The sequence below is a fragment of the Ovis aries genome, chromosome X, assembly GCF_016772045.2.
Source record: "Ovis aries strain OAR_USU_Benz2616 breed Rambouillet chromosome X, ARS-UI_Ramb_v3.0, whole genome shotgun sequence".
In the NCBI taxonomy this organism is placed as follows: Eukaryota; Metazoa; Chordata; class Mammalia; order Artiodactyla; family Bovidae; genus Ovis; species Ovis aries.
The window spans coordinates 2,725,249-2,741,969 of NC_056080.1; the positions used below are offsets into that span (position 1 = coordinate 2,725,249).

The 16,721-nt window shown below is 48.5% G+C and overlaps 1 protein-coding gene across 3 annotated transcripts in view; it reads right to left on the reverse strand.

Annotated features, from left to right (window-relative positions):
- LOC101118590 (steroid sulfatase) overlaps positions 1 to 16,721 on the reverse strand; it is a 225,823-nt gene that overhangs the window by 207,105 nt on the left and 1,997 nt on the right. Inside the window, exon 1 of one of the 3 annotated variants that reach the window (XM_060407553.1) lies at positions 12,441 to 12,733. The exons of the other annotated variants lie outside the window; for them this stretch is intronic. The gene's annotated coding sequence lies outside the window, so the exon portion shown is untranslated. Of the gene's footprint in view, positions 1 to 12,440; positions 12,734 to 16,721 lie in introns of those variants that run through there. 3 annotated transcript variants of the gene reach the window in all.

The window sequence follows — 16,721 nt, forward strand, 5'->3', positions numbered from 1 at the left end:
GGGATCCCAGAGAGTCAGACACGACTGAGCAACTGACCCTTGGGCCAGTCTTAGAGACTCAAGTGAAAAGACTGTACCTGAGCTATGTAAGCCACTGGGCTCCAAGATCAGGAAGAATAGAGGCTTTATGTTACTTACCCTTGCAGGGAATTTCCTGGTGGTCCAGGAGTCCACTCCGTGTCCCAAAGGCAAGGGATGTGAGTTCGGTCCCAAGTTGGGGAACTAAGATCCCACATGCCAGGCACCCTTCAACAGCCTGCCCCCGCAACAGCCCGCCCCCCACCAACCCCCCGCCCGCCGACCCCTGCAGAACAGAAACCTTGTAGAGGCCTAGAAATGGAATTGTTCGAGGTGGAACCTCGGGGATGTTCAACACCTGTCTCACCACACTGATCACCAAGGGAACCCTCAAGCTAAAACCGGACATGCCTTCCCGCTTGGGATTGATTCTGCAGAAGACTCCAGTGGACAAACAGCTGGTGGAGAATCCCAGCGGAGGGCAGTCAGTCCAAGATTGGCAAGTGGAGACTCATTCTCCAAGACCGATCTGAGGCTTGGCCCTGAGGATGTTGAGTGGGGGGACTGACATCTCAGGGCAAATCAGGTGGCTGGGACCAGGGCGACCGGACACTCGTGGGAGGCTCCCCTCTTGAGCCGGACGGGGGCCTGGAAGCTCAGGATCCACTGGGCGGCTGCCTTATGATTGTCTGCAATCAGCTTCTATTCTCTCTGTACGCATGGGACCAAGTGGGCACATTTCGAGGGTACGGGTTCTGCTGTGAATTTCAGCATGGGCTCAGCTACTCTCCGGCAAGCCACCGCCGCCTCCAAAAGCCCAGGAATGCTCACTAGTACATACAGAGGGATAAATAACAAGGTCCTGTGATAAAAGAGAATGGCAAGGAATACACGCGTCTGACTGAGTCACCTTGCTGTACCGCAGAGATTAACACGACACTGCGAATCAAGGATACTGCACTGACGTGTATAAAAGCAAAGCCCAGAAACCTGAACGAGCATATATATAGAAGGGATAAACGACAAGCTCCTACTACAGTAGGACCTCTACAGAGCACGGGGAGCTCTACTCAATACCCTGTGATAAAAGAGAAAGGAAAATTACAGGGCCGCAATAGAGAAAAGAAGACCCTGATGCTGGGAAAGACTGAAGATGGGAGGAGAAGGGACAACAGAGGATGAGATGGTTGGATGGCGTCCCCGACTCGATGGACATGAGTTTTGAGTCAGCTCCGGGAGTCGGTGATGGACATGGAGGCCTGGCGTGCTGCAGTCCATGGGGTCGCAAAGGGTCGGACACGACTGAGCGACTGAACTGAATTGAATGGAGAAGCAGATATAGACAACAGACTTGTGGGCACGGGGAGAAGGGAGGAGAGGGTGAGATGTGTGGAGAGAGTACCAGGGAAACTTACATTACCATGTGTCAAACAGACAGCCAACAGGAATTTGCTGAATGTCTCAGGAAACTCAGACAGGGGCTCTGTATCAACCTGGGGGTGAGGAGGGAGATGGGAGGCAGGTTCAAAAGGGAGGGGACATACGTATACCTATGGCTGATTCATGTTGAGGTTTGACAGAAAACAGCAAAATTCCGTAAAGCAATTATCCTTCAATTAAAAAATAAAAAAAAAGAGAGAATGGAAAAGTGTGTGTATATATATATATATGTTTATCTGACTCACTTTGCTGTACAACAGAGATTAACATCACACTGTAAATCAAGTAAACTTCAGTAAAAGGTATCAAAGGAAAGCCCAGAAATGCAAACTATTATATACAGGAGGAATAAACAAGATGCTACTGTATAGACCAGGGCACGCTATTTGATATCCTGTGATAAGGCATAGTGGAAAAAGAATATATACGTATAACTGCATCACTTCGTTGTACAGCAGAAATTAACACAACACTGGAAATCAGCTCTACTTCATTAAAAAAAATAAAGCCCAGAAATGCTAACGATTATACACAGGTTGAGTACACAAGATCCCATTGTATACACAGGGAAATGTATTTGATATCTTGGGATAAATCATAACGGAAAAGAATATTAAAAAAAAAAAAAAACAATGAATCGCCGCCTTGGTGGCTCAGACAATACAGAATCCACCTGCAATGCAGGAGACGGGGGTTCGATCCCTGGGTCAGGAAGATCCCCTGGAGAAGGAAATGGCAACCCACTCCAGTATTCTTGTCTGGAGAATGCCACAGACAGAGGAGTCTGTGTCCATGGGGTCTCAAAGAGTCGGACACGACTAACACTTTCACATTTTTTTAATACATATTTGTAACTGAATTGCTGTGCCGTACGGCAGAAATTGACACCACCCTGTAAATCGACTCTAGCACGTAAAAAATATGAAAATAAAAATGAAGCCCAGAAATGCTAGAATATGACAAACGCTGTTACATCTCTAAGTCATGTCCAACTCTTTGCAGCCCCATGGACAGTAGCCTGCAGGCTCCTCTGTCCGTGGCATTCTATAGGCAAGAATACTGGAATGGGTTGCCATTTCCTTCTCCAGGGGATCTTCCTGACCCAGGGATTGAACTCAGGTTTCCTGTATTGCAAGCAGTTTCTTTACCAACTGAGCTACATGTTGAGACCCTCCATGGAGGCTAAAGGGAGGTTCTCGGGCAGCAAAGAGCAGAACACACGTGGACCCCGCCCACTGACTCAGTCCTCTGGGGCTACACGTAACATGAACCGGAGCTGAACGACAGAGGCAGATGTGAAAAATCTGAGTCATTTCAAGGCTGCTGTTTTCGGTTATTTATGGTTTTTAATTATCAAGCACGACCCATTTCTTCACGAGCTGGGCTTATCACAGTCTTGTCTTTGATATACTGCTTTCGGGGACTTGAAGGTATTATGGCTTTATTATCAAACCCCAAATCGAGTCCCAGTAAATTACCTTCCTTTACGTGGCATTCCAGTGACTCCAAGAGGTGAGGAGGTCACCAGGATTGATCGCCACGGAGGTTCTTTCAGGGGAGATGGGGCTGGAATAGATGCATTTTTCAAAGTACTTCTTTATCCATTCATATACTGGCTGGCTGCCCACAAACATATTTGATTGAAATGTGTCCGCCAAGCAACAAAATACACGTAGTATAACTGTTTGATCCATCCCGTCCACTGAACCTATTACACAACTCTGAAGCTTGAACGATTCTCTTCACCCTTTGTGTTACATACACACCAGATTATACAGAAGGAATTTTCATCTCCATTTCTTGTCCTTTTCTTTTTTTGGCTGTGCTGGGTCTTGCTACTCCGGCTTTTCTCTGGTTGTGTTGAGCGGGGTCTGCTCTCTAGTTGCGGGGTGTGGGCTGCTCACTGAGGTGGCTTCCCTGTTGTAAAGCACAGACTCTAATGTTCACGGGTTTCAGAAGTTGTGGCTCCCGGGGTCTAGAACACGGGCTTAGTGGCGCATGGGCTGAGTTACCTACCCAGGGGCACGTGGGATCTTCCTGAACCAGGGCTGGAACCCATGTCGCTTGTGTTGGCCTGTGGATTCTTTACCACGGAGCCAGTGGGGAAGCCCACAGCCTAAGTTCCTTAAGGCAACACACACGTCTATTTATCAATAATACGATGTTTGCACATATGCACATTCAGTATGCGTATGTGACATGCCTGACCTTTCCTCTTGCTTTAATTATACTCACATCCATGCATAACTATTCATTGGAAGGACTGATGCTGAAGCTGAAGCTCCAATCCTTTGGCCACCTGGTGTGAAGAACTGACTCACTGGAAGAGACCCTGATGCTGGGAAAGACTGAAGGCAGGAGGAGAAGGGGACGACAGAGGAGGAGATGGCTGCATGGCATCACCGACTCAATGGACATGAGTTTGAGTAAACTCTGGGAGTTGGTGATGGACAGGGAGGCCTGGCGTGCATGGGGTTGCAAAGAGTCAGACATGACTGAGCAACTGAACCGAACTGATAACACAGAAGAATGTATGTCTTTGTAAGTTTAAATTTTATGTAAACACAGTGCCTCAAGTTGCTTAAAGTCACACACACAACTGGATTCCTTACATATATCACATAAATGTGTATGCATGTCTATACATACACACACATCCCATTTTCATGATTCTTAAACTCTTTACCCTTTGAGCTACTTCAGGTTCTTGGTCTGTGCAATTTACTATGCAAATTTATGCTTCCTTTAATGCTCTGCATACCACAATGACTTGCCGGGATGCTAGGTTCATTCTCAGTGATTGCTTTAGGACAGTCTGGTCAAGAGAGCTGGAAGGCCCCAGTGGACCCCAAGCATACCAGTCGTCTGGCACTTCTAAAAGCATGTTCTTGGTGCAGTGTGGGGGAGGCAACAGAGATCCAACTCAACGGAAAGTTAACAGAGGTTACTTTCTTGTTAAAGGGAGTGTGTGATGTGTTTGGGAAATGCTAGGCTTAGAGGAAAAAAAAAAAAAAAATGAGAGAAGTGTATCCTGGACCTGAATCGTTCTGAATGGACAAGGGGCTTGTGGATTCTGGAGGGACCGTGCAAGCTGCACTACTTTTTCCAGGTTTGTGTTATCTTAGGGAAGGAGAGGAGGCGACCAGCAGCCTGCTTTCCACCACTGTCTCTCTGGTGTTATCTTAGGGAAGGAGAGGAGGCGACCAGCAGCCTGCTTTCCACCACTGTCTCTCTGCTGTCTGCTTCACTGTGGTTTGCTTGGTTAGGCTAAACAGGACAAACCCTGCCTCTCTGGGCAAGGCTGGGCTAAGAGTTGCTTAGTCGGACACTGTGCTGCTGCTATTATGGGTTAACATTCAAATGGCAGATGGAAAAAAAAACAAATGTCTCTTCATTTGGTTTAGTTTTAGAACTTTCGTTTTCCTTTTTTTCAAATAGTAGTGTTTTTGTTTTTTTTGCTGGTAGTCTCCAGGATAGATAGATAGATAGGTCTCCATGGATGTATGGATGTATGGATAGATGGCTGGATGGATAAATGGATGGATGGATGGATGGATGGATGAGGGATGGAAGCATGAATGGATGGATGGATGGATGGATGGATGGATGGACATATGGATGGATGGATGGATGGATGGATAGATGAATGGACATATGGATGGATGGATGGATAGATGGATGGTTGGATAGATGGATAGATGGATCGATGGATGGACATATGGATGGATGGACATACGGATGGATAGTTAGATAGATGTATGAATGAATGGATGGATGGATGGACAGATAGATGGATGGTTGGATGGATGGACATATGGATGGATGGACATACGGATGGATAGATAGATGGATGTATGGATGGATGGACAGACAGATGGATAGATGGATAGATGGACGTATGGATGGAGAATAGATGGATGGAGGATAGACAGACATACGGACATATGGATGGATGGATTAGAGAGATGGATGGATGGATGATAAATGTGTGAATGGATGCATGGATGGATGGATGGATAGATGGATGGATGTATGTATGGATGGATAGATAGATGGATGGACGTATGCATGGATGGATAGAGAGATGGATGGATGATAGATGTGATAGAGGGATAGACAGATGGGTAGATAGGTAGATAGATATGATAGAGGGGTAGATGGATGGATAGATGGATGGATGTATGCATGGATGGATGGATAGATGGATGGATGTATGCATGGATGGATAGAGAGATGGATGGATGATAGATGCGATAGAGGGATAGACAGATGGGTAGACAGGTAGATAGATATGATAGGGGTAGATGGATGGATAGAGAGATAGAGAGATGGATACACACATAGACAGAATCATGAATGCATTTTATTTCCTCATCAGTCATCTATGAGGGATGTGGTTTTGATGATCCACAGCAGAAGAAACCTCAAAAACACAGACAATATAAAAATAGATACTTCTGCCTGTTGGTTCCTTGAAAAGAAGCAAGACACCACTCTCCCTGGACTCAGCTGATTTCCTGTTTTCTTCATAAAGTCATCGCAAGCCAAGATTCTCATACAGCTGCTCACCACACGCACCATGGGGTTTGATCCCATGGGACAAAGACCCCCAAGACCCGGGAAACCGGGGTGAAATGCAGATACTGGTTCAGGTGGGCTGGGTGGGGCCTGGGGGGGTCTGCATTTTTGGCAAGGTCCCAGATGGTGCTGATGCTGCTGGTCTGTGGACACTTCACTGCAAGGAGTAAATCTAGCCCGCTCTGGCAGGCAGGTCATCTGAGTGGTAGTCTGACAGCAAAGATGGTCAGGACAAACGACCTTCCTGCAAAAATACCTACTGCACCCAGGAGGAAAATACCGCAAGCAGAACATGCAGCCATCCACACCAGGCGTCCCTCCCAGAGCTCCCTGGGCTGGGGACAAACAGGTGACTGGAGGGGAGCAGTGGATGGTCCCTACTGCCACGCTAGCTCTGTACGGAAGCCAGAGCTTGCTTCTTTTTTCTTTGTAGTAAAGGACTGTATTCACTAACATAGCATATTTAGTTGAGTGGGGTCTTCCAAGAAGGCTCAGTGCTCAAGAATCCGCCTGACAGTGCCAGAGATGCAAGAGATGTGGGTTCAATCCCTGGGTCGGGAAGATCCCCTGGAGGAGGAAATGGCAACCCAATTCCAGTATTCTTGCCGGGAGAATCCCATGGGCAGAGGAGCCTGGTGGGGCTACAGTCCACGGGGTCACCTAGAGTCAGACACGACTGAGCATGCATGCACATTTAGTTGAGCACCTACTATCCACCAGGCCTCAGTAGGATGTGCTGGCTGAGGGGTCTTTCTCCTGAGCTTGCTGATGGTAGGTACGGGGCTCAGACATAGCCATAGCAAACTGCCCATGTAGACAAGGGAGAATCACAGCTCTGAAGTGTTAAGGTAGAGCTCAGAGATCACATGGAGTATGTAAATAAGGAGATCTCGCCTTCAGGTAGATGAGAAAGACATTCTTTTTTGTTAAAAAATTTCTATTTATTTACTTGGCTGCTCTGAGTCTTAGTTGTAGCATGCAGGATCCTCACTAGGGCATGCGAACTCTTAGCTGCAGCCCATGGGATCTAGTTCCCTGGCCAGGGGTGGAACTCGGGCCTGCCTACATTGCGAGCGTAGACTCTTAGCCACTGGACCACCAAGAAGTCCTAAAACCAGAGCTGTTAGTTTCCCTGCCTTGTCACAGGAGAATCCCCACATGGGCCCACCTGGACGCTGAACGTGATGTGGAAGCCCTTCTATGCAGGCTGGAGGAAGCTGGGGGCAAGGCTTGTGAGCCCCCCATGGCTGGAACAGAGCAAACTCTACAGGTGCCCACCCACTGGGAGCCACAGGGACCACCGGGCTGCAGTCTGCCCTGCCACCAATCTCCGCTGAGTGGTACCTACGCGTCGCAGACGCGCAAAGACAACAATGGGGCAGAGGGAGGTGACGGATGGCGAGACGGACGGCTTCAGCAAACCGGCAACCGGATGGACAGACCCTAGCTCTCCAGGAGCTGCGCGACCTCAGCCAGTTCCCATCAGCTTCCTTATCTGGCGTCTCAAAGGAAAGGGTTAATTAGCAGGACACTTAGCTGGGTTTTACAAGCGTGGAAGGACACGTTGTCTAAGCCGCAAAATGAGCGTGTTGTTGTCAGGAAGGTGTTGTAAAAATGAATCAGTGAAATGTTTCAGCTCTACGCGGAGCACATTCTTTTTTTTTTTTTTTTTTCCCTCTAATGCCTCTTGACTCCCAGACTGAGGGCTCTTTGAATCAGGTCAAGGATTCCTGGAGTCAAGGGACATGAAGAAGCTGACTGCATACACAGGGAAGAACCTCTGAGCTGCAGCTCTGCCTTCTTGTTTCAGTAGGCTCCTGGGATTCCATGCACATATGACTCCATACATGTGTGTGCCTGTGTGTATGCATAGAGAGATAGAAATACAGATAGATGGATAGAGATAAACGGATAGATAACTATCCATCTGGATAGTTAGAATATAGATGGATGGATAGATAGAGGGAGGCATGGATAGAGGTGGATGGATAGATAGAAGAATGGACAGATAGACGTATGGATGGACAGACAGACAGGAGGAGGAGGCCCGACTTCAATCCTTGGGTCAGGAAGGTCCCCTGGAGGAGGAAATGGCAGCCCACTCCAGTCTTCTGGCCTGGAGAATCCCCTGGACAGAGAAGCCTGCCGGGCTACCGTCCACGGGGTCGCAAAGACTCAGACATGACTGAGCAACTGACACACACACAGACGGCTGGATGGACAGACAAACGGATTAACAGAAGGATGGATGAGTAGAGGGATGAAGGATGGACGGAGAGATAGGATGACTGGATGAACAGATGAATGCATGGATGGATACATCGACAGAAGATGGATGGGTCGATACGTGGACGGGTACATTGAAGGATGGGTACACAGACGTATGGGTGGGTACATAGGATGGATGCATGGCTAGGTAAATGGGTAGACAGAAGATGGATGGATGGACGCACAGACAGAATGACAGGTGGACAGAGAGAAGGATGGATGGATGGATAGATGGGTGGACAGACAGAAGTGTGAATGGATGGATGGATGGATGGATGGGTAGATAGTGGCTGGATTTATAGGACTGATTGATGGATGGATTGATAACCAGACATACAGGAGGTGTTTGCTAGTGGCATTTAGTGGGTAGAGACAAGGAAGGCTGCTACATATCCTACAACGCCCAGAAACAATCCTCCTGCAGCTAAAAATTATCCTAGTATTTTGCCAGGGCGGCCATAACAAAGTACCATAGGCTGGACAGCTTTTAAGTAACAGACTTGAGTGTGTTCTCGCCCCCTCCTGGAGGCTGGAAGTTCAAGATCCAGGCGCACGCAGGCCAGGTTCCTCCCGAGGCCTCTCTCCTGGGCATGTCAGTGGCCGTCTGCTCCCTGTGCCCCCACGCGGCTGCCCCCCACCCCCGTGTGTATCTGTGTGCTGACCTCCTCTTCTTATAAGGACCCCGGTCCTGCGGGATCAGGGCCCACCCTAGTGACCTCCGTTTATCTTCATCACCCCCTCTTTAAAGATCTCCAAACACAGCCACATTCAAAGGTCCCGGATGTTCAGCCAGGACATCCGCACTGAATCTGGGGGCACACAATTCAGTGCGTAATGACTTGCCTGCCCCACATATGTACAGTGCTGAGGTGGTGGTGGGGAACCCTGAACCCGGGGTACACAGGCGAGTGGTCTCTGCCGCGTTCCCAAAGCTCAACTCACCACTTCTTTCTCTGCGTCCCTTACCTGCGTGCTCCAGGCCGTGGGGCCACCTGCCCCAAAGCCCACCCCTGGTGTCATATCAGCCCACGCGGTCCCTGAGGCCAGAGGTCTGCAGCAAAACCTGCATTTCCAGTCGTCAGGGTCAGCGACCTTAGCTTCAGGCACCTGCCCCTAATGACACCCTCCCTGCTTGAAACGCCTGCAGGGGCGGTCTCACGCCTGTCACGCTTTCTCTGCCTTGTTCACCCTCCTGGGCTGGACGGTCTCCTAACTCTGCCCCATTGGGTGGTAGCTCAAGGAAGGCTGGCGGTGAGTCCCCGTAAAAACCTGCAGGGGAAACACTCCCTGCCTGCGGGGCTGTCAGTGTGAAACCGGGTGACCAACCTGCAGTCACTCTACGCAGGACAGAAGCAAGCAGACAACCTGGGTTACCGATTTTTTTAAAGAACAGAAGGTGATATTCTCTGATGGACAGAACGTTCGAGCCCCCCCAAAACTCCTAGCTGGAAGCCGTAACCCCCAGTGAGCTAGGATTTGGAGGTGGGATCTTTTGAACGTTTACTTGTAATTTTCTATATTTTTTAAAGCTCATTTAGAGCACTTTTTTTTAAACTTTTTCTTTTGTATTGGGGTATAGCTGATTAAGAAATGCTGTGACAGTTTAATTGAAGTATGTGTCTCTGCTCAGTTGCTCAGACCCCCATGGACTGTAGCCCGCCAGGCTCCTCTGTCCATGGAATTTTCCAGGCAAGAATACTGGGATGGGTTAGGGCTAGTATAGCTGAATTAAAATGCTGTGTTAAATTTCTGCTGTACAGCAAACTGACTCACTTATACACATGTATGAATACATTCTTTTTTCATATTCTCTTCCATGACAGTTTATCACAGGATATTGAATATAGGTCGTTGGGCTATACATTTGGGCCTTGCTGTTTATCCACAGGAGTTTAGTTCTGATATAAGCTCTGACCGCACGGTTTTCAAGGGGAAAACTAGTCCCCACAAATAGCTGCTTTGCAAAAGTCACCTTATTAACATAACAAAAGACACCTTGGCGAAGCAGTTCTCTAACACCTCTGGGGTGTCCACAACTCAACTCAATTCTGATCTGACTACTGGGAGACAGCATCGGATCCCAGTGTAAGAGCTCCATCCCACCAAACTTGCCCCCCCCCCAACCCCACCTCCTTCAGACATCAATCACAAAGTCCACGTAGTCACCTGTCCTTCCGACTGACCAGCTTTAGGCCCCAAGTTCCTCCAACCACCTCCTTGAGTTTCATTTCCTACAGTGGCTCACAGAACTCAGGAAAATAGGTTACTTTCGGATTCACTGGTTTATTACAAATAGATACGACTGTGGAACAGCCAGAGAGGCACCGGGGAAGGATATGGAGGTACAGGGAAAGGATACGGAGCTCCCACACACTCTCCAGGGAACCACCATCCCATCACCTCCATGGGTTCACTGCGTGTTTTTATGGAGGTTTTATTATGTGGGCGTACTGATTATACCATTGGCCATGGGTGGCTGGTTCAACCTACAGCCCCTCACCCTTCCTCGGACGCTGGGGGTGAACCTTCTGAGGCTCTCATGAGAAAATCTATTTGGGGCTTCCCTGGTGGCTCGGTGGTAAAGAATCTGCCTGATCTGCACTGCCAGGGCACACCGGTTAGATCTCTGGCTCAGAAAGATCCCACATGCTGAGAAGCAACTTAGCCTGTGCTCCAGTGACCCGGAGCTGCAATTACTGAAACCCAGGTACCCGAGGGCCTGTGCTCCACAACAAAAGAAGACGCTGCATTGAGAAGCCTGGGCCCCAGAACCAGAGAGTAGCTCCTGCTTGTCTCAACTAGAGAAAAGCCCACACAGCAAGAAAGACCCAGCACAGCCAAAAATAATTAATTAAGTTTAAAAAAAAAAAGAAAGCAAATTGGCTCCCCTGGCAACCAGTCCCCACAATTAGCTGCTTTGCAAGAGTCACCTTATTAACACAACAAAAGACACCTTTATCTCTTTCCTCACTTAGGAAATTGCAAGGGCTCCAGGAGCTGCCTGAAATGGAATGAAGACCAAACATGTATTTCTTATAACTCCCAGGGAAGTAATTAGACTTAGATGAGGTCATGGGGGTGGTTCAGTCCAGTTCAGTCACTCAGTTGTGTCCGACTCTTTGCGACCCCACGGACTGCAGCACGCCAGGCCTCCCTGTCCATCACCAACTCCCTGAGTCCACACAAACCCATGTCCATTGAGTCGGTGATGCCATCCAACCATCTCATCCTCTGTCGTCCCCTTCTCCACCCGCCTTCCATCTTTCCCAGCATCAGGGTCTTTCCCAAATAATATATATTTATGTAGATCCACACTTTGCACGTACGTATGTACACATCTATGTACACATGGACATACTTTATGTCTGTTTCTATCCATCCATACATAAGGACCTTCCCTGACGGCTCCGAGACTGCAGTGCAGGAGATGTAGGACCTGCCAGCTGGATTCCTGGGTAGGGAAGATTCCCAGGAGGAGGAAAACGGCAACTCACTGTAGTATTCTTGCCTGAAAAATCCCATGGATAACAGAGCCTGGCAGGCTACAGTCCAAAGGGTCACAAAAGGTTAGACACGTCTGAGCGACTGAGTGTGGAGCACATATAAAATACATATTATATATATACAACAGATATGCTATTATATACATATATATAAAGACACCAAAGTTCCACTCAAGACATCGGTACTTTAGGACTTCCCTGGCAGTCCACTGGTTAAGACTTTGCCTTCCAAAGCAGGCAGGTGCGGGTCTGATCCCTGGTCAGGAAGCTAAGATCCCACGTGCCTTGGGGCCAAAACACCAGAACGTAAACAACAGAAGCGAGATTGTAAGAAATTCAATAAAGACTTAAAAAAAATGGTTCATGTAAAAAAACGGGGTTTGGGGTGGGGGGACGCATGTACACCCATGGCTGATTTATGTCGATGTATGGCAAAACCCACCACAATTAGCCTCCAATTAAAATAAATAAATTTCAAATTATTCTCCAAAAAAAAAAAAGATATCAGTACTCTGTATTCCATCTCCTATACCTTAAACTTTCAAGCTGCTCCCCTGAGTTCTCCAGCTAAAGGATTGTTGAGCATGGAACCCTTGTACCTGGAGGGGGCATGCTGGCCTCTCCCAAACTCACCACAAAGTCCGTCTGCTCCTGCCAGTAGCAGCCCCAGATGTTTCCTGCGTCTTGAATCAACAAAGCCCTTTCAGACTCGGCTCAGCCGCTGTGATGGTTGCACTGTGATGCTCGTATGTGTAACCCGCAGGTCGGGCCTCAACCATCAGCCTCACACTTGCTAGGACCAGGGCAGACAGAGCTACGGAGGGAAACTGGAAGCCGCAGAGGGTCACCTGCAGGGCTGGAACTGCTTCCAAAGAAAACCTGGCTTCTACACAGCTCTCCAAATACCACACACAAAGGAAATGTACAGCAGGAAGAACCAAGACAGCAAAATAAGGAAGCTGATGTAAGTTGGAACTGTGGGCTTCCCTGCTGGTCCGCTGGTGAAGAGCCTGCCTTGCAACGCAGGGGACACCCGTTCAATCTCCGGTCTGGGAAGATCCCACATGTGGCGAGGCAACTAAGCTCGTGTGCCGCAACTCCTGAGCCCTTGGGCTGCAACTACTGAAGCTGGCACGCCTAGAGCCCTCGCTGTGAGACGAGAGAAGCCATTGCAAGCGCAAGCCTGTGCATTGCCACGAGAGAGTAGCTCTCGTGAAGCAATGAAGACCCGGCACAGCCAGCAAACAAATAATATTTTTAAAAAGAAACAAGGTGATACTGTATATAGAGTGGACTTCCCTGGTGGCTCAGACGGTAAAGCGTCTGCCTACAGTGCGGGAAACCCGGGTTCGATCCCTGGGGTGGGAAGATCTCCTGGAGAAGGAAATGGCAACCCACTCCAGTCTTCTGGCTTGGAAAATTCCATGGACGGAGGAGCCTGGTGGGCTACAGTCCATGGGGGTCACAAAGAGTTGGACACGACCGAACGACTTCACTCACATACATACATGTATATATATTTTGGGGGGATCCCAGGTGGCGCAGTGGTTAAGAATCCACCTGCCAATGCAGGAGATGCGGGTTCAATCCGTGGGTGGGAGACTCCCCTGGAGGAGGAAAATGGCGACCCGCTCTAGAATTCTTGCCTGGAGAATTCCAAGGACAGAGGAGCCTGGCAGTCCTTGTGATCGGAGAGTCGGACACAACTCCGTGACTAAACTGCAACAACCAGTAACACCTGATGATGTGTGTAGCAACCACTTGAATAGAACACATTTTCCTGTTTTTTTTTTTTCCTAGTCCAGCTTCAGTTAGTCAGTTTTTTTTGTGGTTGTTGATATTTTGAGGTGCCTTCCATTGTGGGCAAGAGATGTTTCTAAAGGGTGCGGAAAAGAAGACTTTAAAAAAAAAAATGACTTGAGCCATGTTTTCAAGCCTTGTGGGAGAAGTTTCCCAATGTATCTTATCTGCAACTGCACTGCCCTGAGATTTTGCTGGCTTAGCCTCGGTGGAAGGGGAACTCCCCTCTGCCAGCGCATTTGTTTCCTGTAAGTGAACAAACTGGATGGTCTGCCCAGACGTGCCCTGGGTGGCAGTGGCTGAAACAGGGAAAGGGGGACCCTCCAAGTATCTCTGTGCCAGGGTATCTCACACCTTCATCGCCTGCATCTATGTTTGCTTATTTTTGCAGCACATTATTACGAAGCGTCAAAACCCAGGCAACTCCGTAAGCACCTTCTAAGGAGCCCCTCTTTCCCTAACACAGAGCTTTCTTATAGCTCCGGCCTTACCCTTGCTGTTTCCAATTCTTAACCCTGGCATTGGAGCTTTTTTTTTTCTTTCTTTCTTTCCCTTTTGAAAACAGTCCTTTTGTCTAAGGAATCCAACAAAGTTGTTACAGCCAGAGAAGAACAGTAACTTTCTCCTTTGTGTGTCCATTTACGTTTCCAAAAACGGAAAGAAGCTGAGCAAGAATTCTAAAAAGGGTCCAACAGGTGAGCCTGGGCAGACAGGAGGCCCCCAATATTTATGGAATAAGTGTTCCAGGTTGAATTGTGTCCCTCTCAAAAAACAAAAAAAGAAAAACAAAAAAAACCCAACCCTACATAGGAGGGACTTCTCTGGCTAAGACTCCCTGCCTCAATGCATGGGACCTGGGTTTGATCCCTAGGTGGGGAGGATCCCCTGCAAGAAGGAAATGGCAACCCACTCCAGTGTTCTTGCCTGGAGAATGCCATGGACAGAGGTCAATCACGGAGTCAGACACGACTGAAGCGACTGAGCATGCACGCACGCAGGAAACTAGATTCTGTCTGCTGGAAACTCACATGCTGCACCTAAAAAAAACAAGATGCCATAACAAAGACTGACGATCCCACAGGCTGCAACTAAGACCCAGAAGAGCCAAATAAATAAATACAATAAATATTAAAAAAATAATAGTGTAGGAATCCTGACCACCAGTACCTCAGTGTGACCTTACCTGAAGAGAAGGTCGTGACGTAGGTAATTGAATTAGAATGTGGTCATGAGTCTGGGTGGCAATCCTGGATGACTGGTGTCCTTATAAAAAGGGGAATGTGGACATGGAAACAGATGCATGGACAGAAGATAAGATGACGAGATAAAGAGATAAGATGGCTGGGTTGGAGCCAAGGAGAGAGGCCTGGAACCAACTCTTTCCTCAGAAGGCGTTAACCCTGTCCACCCTCTCACGCCGGACTTTCGGCCTTCAGAACTGGGAGGCACTAACTTCATGTTGTTGCGTCTACCCACTCGGTGGTCATTCCATACAGCAGCCTAGCACATTTGGAGGAGAAGGAAACGGCAACCCTCTCCAGTATTCTTGCCTAGAGAATCCTGTGGACAGAGTAGCCTGGTGGGCTGCCATCTATGGGGTCGCACAGAGTCGGACACGACTGAAGCGACTTAGCAGCAGCAGCACATTTGGGGCAGAGTCTGCTCACTAACTGGCTGATGAACTGCCCTCTCTGAGGTCCAGCATCCTCAACAGGAAATCATGACTGGATGAAACCAGGGAACGTCTGTCACGGCCACAGCTTGAAAAAAAAGACATAAGTTAACTGAGCATATTCTATTTGCCACCTCCAACTGCCTGCCCAGTCCATGGGGTTGCAGAGTCAGACACAACAGTGACTGAACTGAACAGCTTGCCCGGGTTTGCATCATGTAACGCTTTCATTTCATGTACACGGAAAGGCAGGCACAGAGGTTTAATGCTGATATGTGCTAAACCAAGCTGTCTTGAGTGCCCAGTTGACACACTTCACCAGAAACACAACGCTCACATTTTAAAGTCTCTGCAGCTTTCTTATTTCTGCCTCTCGAAAGATCCTATCTTTATGTTTAAACATGCATTTGAAAATGAAAATCGCTCAATCCTCTCCTGACTCCTTGCAACCCCATGCACTGTAGCCTGCCAGGCTCCTCTGTGGACTTCTCTAGACCTGAATACTGGAGTGGGTAGCCATTCCCTTCTCCAGGGGAATCTTCCCAACCCAGGGATCGAACCCAGGTCTCTCCCATTGCAGGCGGATTCTTTACCATCTGAGTCACCCTGGAAGCCCATTTGCCAACATGCATTTACAACACCAGCTAAAAATAATAGAAATGGGTTGCTGCTGCTGCTGCTAAGTCGCTTCAGTCGTGTCCGACTCTGTGCGACCCCATAGACGGCAGCCCACCAGGCTCTGCCGTCCCTGGGATTCTCCAGGCAAGAATACTGAAGTGGGCTGCCATTTCCTTCTCCAGTGCATGAAAGTGAAAAGTGAAAGTGAAGTTGATCAGTCATGTCGGACTCTTAGAGGCCCCATGGACTGCAGCCTACCAGGCTCCTCCGTCCAGTTTTCCAGGCAAGAGTACTGGAGTAGGGTGCCATTGCCTTCTCCGAGAAATGGGTTGGGGGAAGGTATTTCTGAGTGGGAAGAAAAAAAAAAGAAATGCTGCTTTTCAGCTTGCCTTCAGAAACTTTGGGGCGGGGAGGGGAAGAAAACTCAATAATCAAAGCAGATGAGATATACAAGGCAAAAACGGGCAAGGCATTAAATCCGTCTTATTCTGGCTCTTTACCGACTGAGCTATCAGGGAAGCCCAAGTCCCTTGGACAGCAAGGAGTTCCAACCAGTCCATCCTAAAGGAAATCAGTCCTGTATATTCATTGGAAGGACAGATGCTGAAGCTGAAGCTACAATCCTTTGGCCATCCGATTCGAAAAACTGACTCACTGGAAAAGACCCTGATGCTAGGGAAGATTGAAGGCGGGAGAAGGGGACGACAGAGGATGAGATGGTTGGATGGCATCACCCACTCCATGGACATGAGTTTGAGTAAGGGCTTCCCTCGGAGCTCAGTCGGTAAAGAATCTGCCTGCGGTGCGGGAGACCGGGATTCAAT